Source organism: Myotis myotis, unplaced genomic scaffold (assembly GCF_014108235.1).
Source record: "Myotis myotis isolate mMyoMyo1 unplaced genomic scaffold, mMyoMyo1.p scaffold_m19_p_4, whole genome shotgun sequence".
Taxonomy (NCBI): domain Eukaryota; kingdom Metazoa; phylum Chordata; class Mammalia; order Chiroptera; family Vespertilionidae; genus Myotis; species Myotis myotis.
The window spans coordinates 60,880,431-60,897,581 of record NW_023416346.1 but is presented as its reverse complement, the minus strand read 5'-3'; positions in this window follow the sequence as shown (position 1 = coordinate 60,897,581).

The following is a 17,151-nucleotide window of genomic DNA, read 5'->3' as shown; positions in this document are numbered from 1 at the left end:
CATATATGGCCTTTATTTATTAAATTACACTCCTTCTATATTTTTTATTCATTTTTATCATGAAAAGATGTTGAATTTTGTCAAATGCTATCTTTGCCGCTATTAAAATCATCATGTGATTTTTATCCTTCACTCTGTTAATGTGGTATATCACATTAATTGATTTGCATATGTTCAACTATCCTTACATCCCAGGAATTAATGCCACTGATCATGGTAAATGGTCCTTGTCATATACCACTTAATTTTGTTTGCTAGTAATTTGTTAAGGATTTTTGCATCCATACTCATAAGGGATATTGGCCTATAATTTTCTTTTATTGCAGTGCCCTGCCTTTGTCTGGCTTTTGTGTTTGGAGTATGTTCTCCTCTTCTATTTTTTTAAGAGTATGAGAAGAATTGGCATTATTCTTTAAAATGTTTGGTAGAATGCACTGGTGAAGTCATCTCGTTCTTAACTTGTCTTTGTTGAAAGATTTTTGGTTATTATTCAATCTTCTTTCTAGTAAATGGTCTGTTCAGATCTTCTGTTTCTTCTTGAGTCAGTTTTGGTAAGTTGTATGTTTCTAGAATGTATCCTTTTTAGGTTGTCCAATTTTGGGGTGAGTATATTTGTTCCTAGTATTCTCATGATTCTTTGTATTTATGTGGTATCAGTTGTAATGTCTCCTCTTTCATTTATGCTATTATTTATTTGATTTTTTTAGCCTACCTTAAGGTTTGTCAATTTCATTGATCTTTTCAAAGAATCAACTCTTGAAAATTAAACTCTTATCAAATGTATCATTGGCAAATAGTGTTCTCCCAAAGTGGGTTCCTTTTTCATTTTGATGCTGGTTTCTTTTGCCATTTGTTTATGTTTCCTTTATTTCTCTTGCCCTAGGCATTGAAAATCAGTAAAAATTCTGCTACATGAGATGTCTGATACTTTTCTGCCTATGTTTTCTTCTAGGAATTATATGGTTTCATAACTTACATTTCAGTCTTTTATCCATTTTCAATTTATTCTTGTGTATGGTGTAAGTTGGTGGTCTAGTTTCATTTTTTTTCATGTACCTGTCCAATTATCCCAAAACCTTTTTTTGAAGAGACTCCCTTTACTCCATTGTGTGCTCTTGCCTCATTTGTCAAATATTAATTGAGCATAATGCCTAACCCGTGGATCCAGACAATAGTGCAGTGGAGGCCTGGATAGGGGGTTGGAATTGGGAGGAGGTGGTCACTAGGTAGAAGAAGGGACATTTGTAATACTTCCAACAATAAAGAAATGTTTTTTTAAAAGTCAATTGTAAGTTACATTAATATTTTTCTATTGTTTTCTTAGTCTCCATTTTATTTTTTCCTTTTTTATTAACTTTATTGGGGTAAAATTGGTTAATATGATCATATAGGTTTCAGATATGGGTTTCTATGTTTCGAGATCTGTATATATTGCACTGTATACCCACCACCCAAAGTCAAATCTTCTGCTGTCACCATATATTAGGGCCCCCTTCACTCCCTACCTCCTTTCCTCTGGCAACCACCACAGTGCTCTTTCTGTTCATGAGTTTCAGTTTTATATTCCACTTATGAGTGAAATCATATGGTTCTTAGCTTTTTCTGACTGACTTATTTCACTGAGCATAATATCCTCAAGGTCCATCCATGTTGTTGCAAATGGAGGTATTTCATTCTTTCTTATGACTGAGTAGTATTCCATTGTGTATATGTACCACATTTTCTTTATCCAGTCCTCTATCACAGGACACTTTGGCTGTTTCCATGTCTTGGCCACTGTGAATAATGCTGCAATAAACATAGGGGTGCATATGTCTTTGCAAACACATGTTTTCAATTTTTTTCAGGTGATACCCAGAAGAGGGATTGCTGGGTCATATGGTTACTCTATTCTTAATTTTTTGAGGCATCTCAATACTATTTTACATAGTGGCTGTACCAGTTTACTACTACATCCTCACTGGCAGTGAATGAGGGTTCCTTTTTTTCCAAAACCTCTTCAATCCTTGCTATTGCTTTTCTTGTTGATAATAGCCACTCTAACAGGTATGAGGTGGTATTTAATTATAGATTTGGTTTGAATTTCCCTAATTGCTAGTGAGATTAAATGTATTTTTATATATCTAGTGGTGGTTTATATGTCTTCTTGGGAGAGATGTATTTTCAGATTCTCTGCCTACTTTTTTTTTAATTAATTAATTTATTTATTTATTTATTCATTCATTCGTTCGTTAATCCTCACCCAATGACATTTTCCCATTGGTTTTTAGAAGGAGTGGAAAGGACAGGGAGAGCCAGAGAGAGAGAAATGTCAATGTGAGAGAGGCACATCAATTGGTTGCCTCCACACACACTCCACAGCCAGGGCCAGGGATTGAGCCTGCAACCCAGGTATGAGTTCTTGACAAGAATTGAACCCGGGAACCTTCAGTCCCTGGGCTAACACTCTTATCTACTGAGCAAAACCAGCTAGGGCCTCTGTCCACTTGTTGATTGGGCTGTTTCTTTGGTGTTGAGTTTTAGGAGTTCTTTATATATTTTGGAAATTAAACCTTTGTTGGAGCTATTGTTTGCAAATATCATCTCCCATCTAGTTAGCTGCCTCTTTGTTTTGTTTTGTTTTCAGTTTTTTTTTTTTTTTTTGCTGTGCAGAAGCATTTTATTTGATATGGTCCCATTCATTTATTTTTCCCTTTACTTCCCTTGCCGGTGGGATCATGTTCATAAAATATTCTTTATGACAAAGGTCCATAAGTTTGGTGCCTATATTTTCTTTGTGTAACTTATTGTTTTGGGTCTTATATATAGGTTTTTTATCTATTTTGAATTAATTTCTGTACATGGAGACAAACTGTGATCCAGTTTCATTCTTTTTCATGTAGCTTTCCAGTTTTCCCAGCACCATTTATTAAAGAGACTATCTTTACTCCATTGTGTGTTTCTGGTTTCTTTGTTGAAAATTATTTGTCCATACACATGTGGTTTTATAGCTGGGCTTTCTATTCTACACCATTGATCTGTGTGTCTGTTTCTCTGCCAATATCATTCTGCTTTCATTATAGTAGCTCTTTAATATGATCTTATCAAAAGATGCAGAAAAAAAAACATTTCATAAGATACAACATCCATTCATGATTAAAACACTCAATAAAATAGGAATGGAAGGAAAGTACCTCAACATAATCAAGGCTGTATATAATAAACCCTCAACTTATATACTCAATGGTGAAAAACTGATAGCTTTTTCTCTAAGATCAGGACAAGACAAGAATGTCCACTCTCACCACTCTTATTCAACATCGTGCTGGAAGTCCTAGCCAGAGCAATATGGCAAGAGAAAGAAATAAAAGGCATCCAAATAGAAGAAAAAAAATGTCACTCTGCAGATGACATGATTCTGCATATAGAAAATCCTAAAGACTTCACCAAAAAAACTATTAGAAACAATAAACAAATATAGTAAAGTTGCAGGATACAAATCAATGTACAAAAAAATCCATTGCCTTACTGTATGTTAACAATGGCCATTTTGTTAATTGTTTTCTTCGTGTATTGTAGTTTCTTGCATTTTTATTCTCTTGCTGTCTGTCTTTGTGTTTTATTGATTTTGTGGTAAGATTTGATACTTTTATCTTCTTCTTTTGTGTATCTTCTGTATGTAATTTTGTGTGGTAACCATGAAGCCTATATAAAAGATACTGTGATTATAATAATCTATTTCAAGCTGATAACAATTAAACTTCAATAACATACAAAACTACACTTTTACTTCCTCTCACACACATACTTTATTTACTGATGTCACAATTTACATCTTTTAGATTCTGTGTCAATTAACGTATTTATAGCCATTGTTATTTTTAATACTTTTGTCTTTTAACTTTTTAAATTTAATTTATTGGGGTGATACTGGTTAACAAAATTAAACAGGTTTCAGGTGCACAATTCTACAACACATCTTCTGTACATTGTAGTGTCTACCACCCCAAGTTAAGTCTCTGTCCATCACCATTTATCCCCCATATACCCTCCTTCACCTGCCCCCTCCCCCCTGGCAATCACCACACTGGTTTCCAAGTCCATAAGTTCTTTCTATTTTTTAATTATTTGCCAAACACTATTACAGTATTATATTATTCTGTTTTTATCTATATACTAGAGGCCCGGTGCACAAAATTCATGCATGGAGGGGGTCCCTCAGCCAGGCCTGCACCCTCTCCAATCTGGAACCCCTTGGGGGATGTCCAACTGCCTCTCTCAATCCAGGACCACTGGCTCCTAAACACTCGCCTGCCTGCATGATTGCCCCTAACCCCTCTGCCTGCCTGCCTGATTACTCCTAACTGCTCCCCTACCAGCCTGATTGCCACTAACTGCTCCCCTGCTGGCCTGATCTCCCCTAACTGCTTCTGCCTCACCTGGCATCCAGGACCCAGGATTCCCTCCTCTGGCCTGTCACAGGCACCCAGAAACTGGGCTTTCCTCTCTCTGGCTGGCCGCAAGCACCCAAGACCCTGGTTGGCTTTGCCTGGGCTGGCCACAGCCCCAGGGGACCCTGGGTGAGCAGCTTTGCCTAGGCCATAGCTGCAGGCTCTAGCACCCGGGACTGCAGGGTGGGCGGCTTGTCCCTCTCCCCGGCCACAGCCTGGCTGGTCCCCATTCCTCTCTCATGAGCTCATTTGTGCCTGGCTGGTCCCCATTCCTCTCTCCCCAGTGTTGAGTGTCTGAGCTGTTATGGTGTGATGGCATGAGGGCGTGATGACTATTTGCATATTAGCTCTTTATTATATAGGATTTTCATTAACCAGTGTTTTATACTTTCATATGCTTTTGTATTACTATTTAGTGTCCTTTTATCTCAATTTAAAAAGCTCTCTTTAACATTTCTTGTAAGACAGGTATAGTGGTACATAACTCTCTCAGCTTTCGTTTGTCTAAGAAAGTCTTCATCCTTCATTTTTGAAGGAGAATTCTTCAGGTATACTATTATTATTGCTCAGCAAATTTTTTTTCAGCCCTTGAAATATTATCATCTTATTCCCTTTGGACTTCAAAGTTTCTTCGGGAAATCCACTGATAGCTTTGTGGGTGTTTCTCTACAATGACAAGTCACTTTTCTCTTTATACTTTCAAAACTCTGTATTTTAAAATGTTTAAAATTTTATTATAATGTCTCTTAGTGTAAACTCTTTGATTCATCATATTTCAGATAATTGGGCTACTTTGATCTCAACATCCATTTTCTTCCCCAATTTAGGAGGTTTTCAGTCATTATTTCTTTGAATAATAAGCTTTCTACACTTTTTTCTCTCCTCCTCCTGGGAGTCATATAATGTGAACAGTGATTATTTTAAATATGTCTCATAAATCCCTTAAGCTTTCTTCATTCTTTTTCATTTCATTTTTTAAAATGTTTTTATTGATTTGAGAGAGAAGAAAGAAGAGAGAGATAGAAACATCAATGGTGAGAGATAATCATGGATCAGCTGTCTCCTGCACACTGGAGATGGAGCCAGCAACCTAGGTATGTGCCCTGACCAGGAATCAAACCATGAGTTCCTGGTTTATAGATGGACACTCAACCACTGAGCTCTACTGGTGGGGCTCTTTTTCATTTCTTTAAGTCCTGGGACTAAATAATTTTCAGTGACCTGTCTTAGGTTTACTAAATCTGCTTTTGAAGCATTCTATTGAATTTCTCAGTTCAGTTACTGTATTCTTCAGCTCTATAACTTCTGTGTGTTAGCTTTTTATATTTTCTATCTCTTTATTAAAATTCTTCTAACCTTGTTCATTAATTGTTCTCTTAACCCTGTTGAGCAGCTTTATGATATTTACTTTGAATTTTCAGTAAGGTACACTATATATTGGTTTCTGGAAATTTATCTTGTTCATTTGTTTGGTATATTTTCCTGTTTCTTCATTTTCCTTGACTCTTTGTGTTAGCACCTATGCATTAGAAAAAAAATATCCACCTCACCCAGTCTTCATGGACTAAAGTCATACAGAAATGCCCCTCACCAAATCAGCCCTGCCACAGATTCTAGGGGCCTCTTCATAACTTTGTAATAGTCCAAATTGCTATCTTTTTCTTAGCAGCTGCCAGGCACCTAGAGTATTCCAGGTTCTTTCAGCATTCTGAGATAAGCAAGACAAAAAATAGTCTTCTAGGAAGCCCTTGGAAAAGCTAGAACATGGAATGTGTGGTCTAATACTTTCCCTCCACATGGAGAAGATAGGATCTGGGGATTTTTCACCTACTCATTCTGTGCAGATTGGAAGTAAGGGCTATGGCAACATATCTCATGCTAACTTAAACTGTCATCTTTGTTCTCACTGACTCCCAGATGTTTGGAGTATGTCAGTCCCTGTCAGTGCTCTGAAACAGGTAAGGCAGAAACAAATCCCACGAGCATCCTTGAAAAGATTGGCATGTTAACCATGTAATTCAGCTCTTTCCCTGCCCAAGGAGATGTGGTGGGGCCTGTGGATTTCCTTCTGGTCGCATGGATCTGTGCCAGGGGTAGGGATTATGGTAAGAGGCTGTCTTGAATTTAGTAAATGTAGTAAAAGTTATAATTATGGTTTTTATTATTTATGCTTTTTTGTCTTGCTTAAGACATTCTTGTTTATTTCAATGTCATATTTTCTTCTAAATGCTCTAATTGTTCAACTTTTAAAAATATCTTATTTTGCAAATTTATATCTGTAGGATATTTGGAACTGATTGAATGTATGGTATCAGGAAACAATCTAATTTTATTTTTTCATGTGGATTACTAGGTGGTTCATCACCATTTGTTGAAGAGCTTATCATTTCCCCATTGGTATCTATCAAGTTTCCATATATCCATATGTTGTTTCTGAGATTGGTCTAATTGGTGATCCCTGTATTAATATCACACTGCCTTAATAGAGACTTTTATAGTAAATTTTAGTATCTTCTAGAATGAATTCCACACATTTTCTTACCATCTTATTCCTTAAAACTTTCTTGGATATTTGTTCTCCTTTACTCTTCTATATAAATTTTAGAATCAGCTTATATAAACATACCCAGAGACACATACTCTTTCAAGTTTGTTTCAAATTATGTTGGAGTTTAAATTAATTTAAGAGAATTGTCCTTTCCTAAATACAATGCTTTTCCCAGTGGATTTTTGTAACTTCACTGAAGTCTTTAAATTAAATTACCTCCCATTTATCTTACATGTAATACAGTGAGTATTTTTAGTTCTATCTTATTTTTATATCCCTCAAATTAGTCATCAGTATTATTGATACTTTATAGAGTAAATGCTTTTTAAATTTACTCATGTTTACTAATTTCTTATTTGCCAGCCATTCTTGCACCCCACTCCCTTTTCCTGAATTTAGTGTTCATTATTTCACCCTCACTTTTTAGGAGATATTCTACTTTCTTCTGACTTCTATTGTTGCTTTTGAGAATTCTACTGTCAGTCTAATCATTATCCCTTGCAGATAGTCCTTCCTTTCTGCTGCCTTTTAAGATATTATTATGTCTTTATTTCTTTATTGTTTAGATTATTACAGATGTCCTTTTTTAACTCATTGACCCCCCCACACCCCACACCTGACCCCCAGGCTTACCACATTATTATTGTCTGTGCCCATGGATTCTGCATAAGATCTTTCTCCTTGGTGTTTTGTAATTTCATTATGATGAGATTAAGTATAGATTATTTTTTGTTTTCCTGCTAGGGATCCACTGTACTTCCAAAATGTGGATTCAAGTCTTTGATCAATGATGAAAAATTTTTAGCCACTATTTACTTGAATTTTGCCTCCTTCTTGGTCTCTCTATTTTAAATGCAAATTATTATTTACAATCTATGTGCTTTCATAGTTTCTTATTACTCTTTAATGTTTTCAGTCTTTTCTCTTATTTCTACAATGATTTTAAACATTCTAATTTTATGAACTATATCTGATTGTCCTTTTCTGTGATGGTTCTTGGAATTCTAATCCTGCTCCTTGTTGTATTTGCACTTATCATTCATGGTGATATTTGTGTTTTTTAATGTGATTTGGGGATATGAGCTCTTCCTCAGCAGGATTTTATAAATGAAAATCTTCTGTGGCTTGGATTTATCAGCCACATTTGTTTAGGAACAAATAAATCCTAATTTTATGTTAAATCCTTGGTTTGAGAGTTCTTAAACCCTTCAGGTAGTGTAAATCAAGACTCTAAACCTGTGAGACATGGACCCATTGTTGCACATTTTCAGGAGAGCCTTTCATTCTCACCCAGATCCCAGACAAATGATAGGCTTCCTTGTTATTTCTCTGTATTATTGCATGTAATTTTTTCTAGTTCTTTTTTTTTTCATTAAAATTGTAGCGTTTTAGGTTTCTGGTTTTATGTTAGAGGCACTTTGCATTGACCCAAGGTTTTATCTCTCATCCCCATACAGATGTTAAAACACAAGCCTTTAAAGTACTGATTCTGATGTTGCCTCTACCTCCCTCTGGAGCATCTATATCATAAAATATATGCTTAAATCTCTGATCTTCCCTCTTTGTTTCTGCATACTAACAATATTCTATACTTTTCTTAGAGTTAAGTTATGTATTTAATAGAACACTTGTTATAATTTATCTAATCTTTCTAGAACCCTCCTAGAGGTGTCTCAGAGTATCTAGTTCATATTAACTTCCTCAATATTACTTTTAAAATAAAAATCTTAATGTATTTTTAAAGTGGGGTAGATGGAAACCTAAAGGAAAATTAAATATATTACTAGAATGTAAAAGACTTTCAAATGAAAATATAAAACTTGGAACTTCTGAAGAAAATCTTTTATAAATTTGGCTACATAAAAATTAAAACCTCCATGAAAAAAATTGGCATTAAAAAGACAGAAGAAAAATGACAAAGAACAAATATTTGTTATATATTTGACAGGAGAAAAAGGCTAATTTCTTTCATATTCAAAGATCTATTAAAATTCAATAAGGAAAAGAAATAAATAGAAAACGAGCAGTTCACAAAATAAAAAGTGCAAATCACCAATAAACATATAAACATATCTTACCTCACTTGTAATTTGAAAATGCAAAACAGACCTGGCCCATGTGGCCCAGTTGGTTGAGTGTCATCCCATGCACCAAGAGGTCTCCAGTTCAAGTTCCAGTCAGGGCACATGCCGGGGTTGCAGGTTCAAATGCCAGCAGGGGCCATGCAGAAGGCAACTAATCAATGTTTCTCTCTCATATTAATGTTTCTCTCTCTCCCTCTCCCTTCCACTCTATTTAAAATCAATAAAAACATATTTAAAAAATAGTTTTAAATGCAAAATAAAACACCATTTTTTTATGTTTTAAAATGTATTTTTGTTGAACTTACTTGGGTTATATTGGTTAATTAATAAGATTCAAGTGGCCGAAACCGGTTTGGCTCAGTGGATAGAGCGTCGGCCTGCGGACTGAAGGGTCCCAGGTTCAATTCCGGTCAAGGGCATGTACCTGGGTTGCGGGCACATCCCCAGTGGGAGGTGTGCAGGAGGCAGCTGATTGATGTTTCTCTCTCATCGATGTTTCTAACTCTCTATCTCTCTCCCTTCCTCTCTGTAAAAAATCAATAAAATATATTTAAAAAAAAAAAGATTCAAGTGTACAATTCTGTAATACATCATCTGTATATTGTATTGTGTGTTCACCACCCATAGTCTAGGGTTTTTTTTCCATCACCATGTATCCACCCTTTACCCTCTTCTACCTGCCCCCACTCCCTTTTCCTCTGGTAATCACCATACTGATGTCTGTGTCTCTGAGGATTTTTATAACATCATTTTTTCTACCCATCAGATTGATAAAGACTATAATAGTATTAATATTTTTAAACATATATGTGGGTTTGTATATTTACTTGAATATTATATCTACATAGAAACTTTCTGGAAAGATATATGAGAAATTTAAGTGACTAGGGACTACTACTGAGTGAGTAGAGGTGAAGAGGAAGGAAGATTTGCTGTTCATCTTTTTCTTTAATGTTTTAATTTTACATGAACAGGAATTATTTTTAAATGAGAAAAACTACATAATAAGAGTAATAGAAAAAAAAAAGATTAATAGGAACAATAATAAATGTCCAAAGGCCTAGGACTCCATGTCACAAATACAGGGAAGGAAAGGGGAGATGGTGATGCAAGGCTGAGATCCAAGCAAGCACTGAGCTACTGTGTTTTCTGGCTGCTTCTAGAGATACTGCCCATATAGAGATGGGGGGAGGGGGCGAAATTGGCTGTGAAGTTGCAGGTTTGTCAATGGTAAACAATGATGCCTGATTAGTCTATACTTATTTCTATGCTGACAGTGTTGCTGCATTATTTTCTACACTGTAATACTCTGTGTTAATTTGACAATTTTTTTTGTACACATTAATTGTAATTGCATTCTAACTTTAAATCCTTTTTTGAGGAATACAGGTGGCAGCCATTATCATTAGCTATTTACCAAGAGCAAGGACATATAGAAAAGAGTTATTAATATAAAGAAGAAAGAAGAGAAAACAGGCATGTGTTAGCAAGAGATATCCTATCCTATATAATGAAAGCCTAATATGAAAATTGTCCCCTCGACTGGGAGTTTGACCAGGAGTTCAACCACTCACTATGACATGCGCTGACCACCAAGGGCAGCACAGAACATGGTGGGCATTGGCAGCGCAGCGCTGGCAGCGGGCAGCAGTGGAGGCACTGCCGGCCCTGATGAGCCCCGACAAGAACAGGACCGTGGCGGGATGGTGGAACAGGTGAGCAGGAGGTGCCAGGTCAAGGTGGGTGCCAGCAGGGGCCCAATCGTCCCACTGATCGCCCTGCAGATAGCGACCAGCAGCACTGAGGCAGCCGGGTGGGGGGCCCGGCCCAGTTGGATCACCCCACAGACAGCAAACAGCAACCAGCAGGCCCTGATCTCCCTATTGGGGCCGGACCAGGGCTAGGAGGGGAACTGGGGGTGGGTGGCAGCAACCAAACTCCTGTGGTGCCCAGCCAGGGGGCTGTGACCTCTCGCTGGCTACCTGGGTGTGGGGTAACGGGACGGAGGTGCGGTGAAAATGCGGGGTGTCCGCCGGGCTTGCTCTCACTCCCCCTGCTACCCTTTCCCCTGGAAGCCAGGGCGCTGGCGCCTGGGAAACCCCCACTCAGGTGGCAGGTGCCTGCAAGGAGTCCTCCCTGCACCCACGTGACCTCTTCTGGGTGAGCGGGGCTGCAGCCACAGGGCCTGCAGGGGCAGGTCAGGCTCCCCCTGGGTTTGCACAGGAGTTGGTCTGTGAGGCATGCTGGGAGAGAGCCACTGCCCACCCCGCTTTTGTGCAGCGCTGCTGGGTGGCCCAGAGATCCCTGCTGAACCCCGGCCCATGGCATCCAGCCCTGCTCACCACATCTCCACGTGGGGACTCAGGCACCATGACTCAGGTGGAGGAGGGCACATAGGGTCCTGGGACCCAGATACTGTCCAGGGCCCAGAGGTCAGCTGGGACCTGCCCTTCCATTCCAGATGCACACACTTCCATCACTGACCAAGCCTAGGGACCACACACATGCACAAATTTTGTGCACAGGGCATCTAGTGTTTTAATATACTCAAACAGGATTGAATCCCTTTCACTTCCAGCTTAACCTGGAGAACCCTTAACGTCAGAGCCAGATGTTCAAACTTCCCTAAGATACTTCCCTTTCAATTTTATAAAGCTTATTGTGCACAGGTTGGGAACAGAAGAGAAAACTCTGTCATTAAACTGGGTCCAAATCTTGGCTCTATGACTTCCTAGCTGTGCGCACTTGAGCAAGATGCTTAAGATCTTCGCGTTCCAGCCAGTTTCCTTATTTGTAAAATGGAGACCTCAAAAGTACATACAAGGGTTCTTAAGACAGGTGATTAGCATGTAAAACAGTATAGTGGCTGGCACATAGTAACTAATCTATAATTGTTAGCTATTATTATTGTGAGTAACCAATCAATTGTATATTGAGGGCCCAAAACCATGCTAAGACAATATGAGGAATACTCTAACCTCTTATAATGTTTTTTAATGGAAGAGCATTTAAATTACAAGATGCAGTTATTAAAACCTTATATCGCCTATTGCCAGTATCTGATCAGCCTTACTCTTTAAACCAAAGGTTCATCAGTTAAGATACAAAGCACAAAGCTTATCTTTTCAACAGTGGGTCCATTAAGGCAACATTTTCAAAAGGTGGTGGGAGGTGGCATCATGGTCATGGAAGGAAAATAGGCCTTCAGTGGGGATAAATAGTTAAAACCCATAACATGGGTATGATCTAAAAACAAGTCACTAATTGTACCATAAAGGCTTTATAATGCCCACCCTAGAACTGTTTAATTTTGTTTATTTTGTATGGGTTAGGCATCCAGCCAGCCAGGAAGTAGCAGCAGAGGAGGAAGGGTCAATCCTTCCACAGGTGTTCCCCAGAAAGAACAATGCATAAATCAAGTAGCTTGCAAATGAAAGACAACTATATCTGATGGTGCTGGTGAGTTGATGATAATGACTACATTGACTGCCAATGAATCCATAATTACTTTAGGCATTGTAAACAACAAAATTGGGACTAGTCAAAATTTCATTGAAGCATGAAGTGTTAGAACTGTGAAAGATCTTAGGTACTTCAAAGTATGTTCCATGGACTGTGGACATCAAAATTACTTGCAGGTAGGTACTTGTAAAATGCAGACTCCTGGGTTCATCTGAATCGTGATATCTTCATGTTTATCAAGCTTCCTATGTGATTCTTATGCAGCCTAAAGTATGATAATCAAGTCTTTAGAGACCATAATTTTATTTAAAAAGATGATCTTCAGCTATGTAGAAAGTTACCAGCCATAGAATAACCAAGAAACTTGATACTTCTTGGAAGCAGCATAATAAAAGAACATGAGTCTGAAATAATACCTATGTTCAAATTATACTTACTCTATTTATATTTTGGCTTTGGATAAAATACTTACTCTTGTGACCTTTGTTTTCCTGATGTAACAGTATAGATGAGGAGATTTACTTATTGAGTTTCAATGATTGAATAAGATCACATGTGTAAGCATGCAGCATATAGTAGGTGTTCAATAAATGTTACTTCTTTAATGTCAGACTAGCTGAGGAGATTTGAAAAGAAATTAAGTTAATATATATTGAGTGTTCCTTATGTGCTTGGCACTTTACATACATGTAAGCTCCACAAAGGCAGGGATATTTTTTTATTTTTTTGTTCACTGATGCATTTTCTTCACTGATGCCTAGCTCAAATTATTCTTCCTAAGACAAGGTCTTAAACAAGATAAAGGCAAAATAAATAGTGTGAAATATATATCTTTATCCCGTCTCTGGATCTCACCCCATCTTGGATTGTCAAACAAATGGGGCTGGGGAGTAAGGGTAGGGTAAAATTCAGGAATGGGTTAAAAGTTAGAACAGGTTGTTGTACATATCATATGTAAGAAGTAGCTTTTTGTGTTTGTGTTCTATATACACAAGGATAGCTGTTTTGACACTTTGGACAATCAACATAAGACCATAAACAGTTAGTGTCAAGCGTGGAGAATGGACAAGTGCTATAGAAAGCCTTTTGCAGAAAATGAGATTAGGGCTTGGTCTTAAAACATGAATTGAATTCGATATTCAGGCAATAGGATTCGCATATGAACAGAGCATGGAAAGGGATCTTTGAGTTTATCCAACTTCCTACCTCCCAAAGCAAGAGTTAATATCTACCACATCCATAATGGGTGACATTCAAACTCTATTTCAATACTTTCAGGAATAGAAAGATTATTTCTTGACTAGGCAGCCCATCCTTTTGAGAAGCTATGATTCAAAGCTTATATGATAAACAAAAGTCTGCCTTTTTATAACTTCTACCCATTAGTACTAGATCTGTCTTCTGGAGCTTCAAAGAATCTCTACTCTCTTTCCCACATGATGGCTCTTCACAGTTTAGAAGAAAGTTCTACAGTCCTCCTAAGTCAGACTGAAGTGAGGAAGACATTCCTTTCTTTCACTAATATACAACATGTCCAGGCCCAGTAATCTCAGGAAAATCCAGTCCCAGTGGAGCCCACCCAAAGGGGAAAGAATTTCTGCAAAAATAAAATAGAGATATGAATGAGTCCCTGAAATAACCACTGCTATAAACAGAAACTTTCTGGGTGGTCACCAATTCACAAAAGCAAGCAGACAGCACAAAGTGAGGAACTGGGAAAATGGATCCATTTTCTCTCCAACAATTGTTCTTCTTAAAATTGAACAATTTCTCACACTCTTCTATATAATACGCTAATTATTTCCTGATGCTGCAGCCAGTAGAGTCTTCTTAACTGAAACGTCTCAAGGAAAGAATAAGACCTTCCCTCAAACCACCTCATTTCCACTATCTTAAGCCAGGATTTATTTATCCTTGGAATCTAGGGGAGAATTGGAGTGCCCACAGAACAGATGAGCCTGAAACATACGTTTTCAGGAGATGACAAGGGGAATAATTACACTTGCAGAATTTCACAGCAAATCTGAGAGAATGTTAAGGATGTGAAGAATTTTACAAGAAAGATCAATGTTGTCAAAAGTAGCATATTTCTGTGAAATTCTCTAAAATTCAGCCACACTCATCTCACAAGGAAATTGGTCATAACCTAATGGAACAGATTTTAATTTCATACTCTGTCTATGCAGCTATCATTTATAGTATAACAGTTTTAGTGAAGAGTTCATATTGCACACTTTTACCAAGCAGATTCATGTTTCCTAGATGAACTTTAGGTACTCTTTCTCTCCACAAACTGGCTATAGCCTACCTTTCCAATTGTAGCTTTCATTCTACTCCCTCATAGATCAGTCTATTGGTCATGATCCCAAAATACTCATTCTCTATATCTACAATTTTTCTTAGTGACTTCCTCTGCCAGAAATATCTCTTTCCCTTGCCTCCACCCCCACCCCCCACATACTAAAAGTCTGATTTTTTCAAGGCCTAGCTCAAATTATTCTTCCTTCATGAACCTTCCACAATTCTACCATCCTAGCCCCCTTTCTGAATTCACTAAATAATCTATCTGTACTGTCCTAGGACCAAAGCACATTTTAGTCTTGGTGGGAGAATAGTAGGATAATGCTAGAATTCAAGGGCGGGGGCGGGGGGGACCAAAGGTCCAAAGCCAAGAAAACTGCTACAACAAATTGAAAAGGCTAGAATTGGGGTTAATTAATAAAATATACTTATTCATCAAATATCTATTGAGTGCTCATTATGTCCCTGACACTTTGTTCTTCTCTTTACTTTTTTTTGTTTTTTTCTTGTCCCTGACACTTTGAAAGGCACATTAGTTACAGCAGAGAAAATAAAAGAGAGAGATAATCCCCAACAGAAGCAGACATTGGCCAAATCACTACACAGATATTGACCACACAAAATCTTTTGCTTGAGCAATGAATAGTGGTACAATTTACTGATATGAGGAAAACTGAGAAGGCTACAGGTTGGGAGGGGAGTGGTGAGAACTCAAGAGTTCAATTTTGATCATTTAAAGTTGGAGTAACCTGTGCAATATCCAAGTGGAGATGTGAAGTAGGCAACCAAATATACATGTCAGGAAACTGGAAGAGAGACCCGAACTAGAATTGAGAGGAAGACTTGAACGTCAACAACCAGGAAGTCAAGATACAATTGAAAGCAAGTGAAAAGTGACCAGCCTGCAACAAATTCTGTAAATGCTGAGATTCTCACAAAGAACTCATCCTATATAATAAAGAGGGAATATGCAAATTGACCATCACTCCACCACAAAGATGGCGGCATCCACCGGGGGGCGGGGGGGGGGCAGGGTCCATAAACAAGATGGCTGCGCCCACAGCAGAGATGGGGTTTCCGTAATGCAAGATGGCTGTACCCACAGCAGAGGCTGAGTTCCTGTAACGAGCAATCAGCAGGGACCTGAGGCTGCACCCCCCAACCACCCCCCATGGGGCTTGACTGGGGACCTCAGGCCATACCCCAACCTGGCAGGGCTTGACAGGGAACTTCAAAGTGCACCACCCCCCATGGGGCTTGACGGGGGACCTCAGGCTGTGCCCCCCACCCTGGCGCCAGGCCGGAGGACCTCAGGCCATGCCTTCTGCCCAGTGGGGCTTGACAGGGGACCTCAGGCTGTGCCCCCGACCCAGTGGGGCTTAATGAGGGACCTGAGGCTGCACCCCCCTCCCGGCACTGGGTCAGGGGACCTGAGGGTGCACACCCTCCCGGCACAGGTCCGAGGGACCTGAGGCTGTGCCCCCCACCCAGTGGGGCTTGACAGGGGATCTCAAGCCTGTCCCCCACCCAATGGGGCTTGACGGGGGACCTCAAGGTGCGCCCCCTGCCACTGCCTGGGCTGGGGGACCTCAGGCCGCACCCCCCACCCCAGCGCTGGGCCAGGGAACCATAGGCCATGCCCCCCATCCTGACACTGGGCCTGACGGGGACCTCAAGGCATGCCCCCGACCTGGCCTGGGCCAGGGGACCTCAGGCCATGCACCCCACACCAGCACCAGGGGACCTCATGCCACACCCCCACCCTGGTGCCAGTCAGGGTAACCTGAGGGTGCACTGGGGGACCTGATGCTGTGCCCCCCACCCAGCTTGCACCAGGGGACCTAAGGCTGCACCCCCTGTCCAGCGGGGCTTGATGGGGCACCCGAGGCTGCACCCCTCACCCTGCGGGGCTTGACGAGGGCCCTGAGGCTGTGCCCTCAGCCCAGCACTGGGCCAGGGGACCTAATGCTGCACCCCCCGCCTGGCAGGGCTTGACAAGGGTGGGGCCGGCCGGGTCTGGATCTCACCCAATGGGGGTGGGGCTGGCTGGGTCTGGGTCTCGTATGATTTTGAGGTGCTGTGGATAGGCGGGGACTTGACTCTGGTTCCCATGGTGAACCCCAGACTCTGACAGGAGGAAGATTTTTATGTACATTTTACAAATTTTCTTTCATCTCTGACTCTTCTATTATAGCGACAGGGCAAATAGCAATATTAAAATATTTCCTCTAGTTAATCCCCTTTTAATGTGCATGAATTTCATGCACTGGGCCACTAGTTTTCTATATTGGAGGCAGGCTTTGCAGGGTCAAAAGGAGAATCTTAA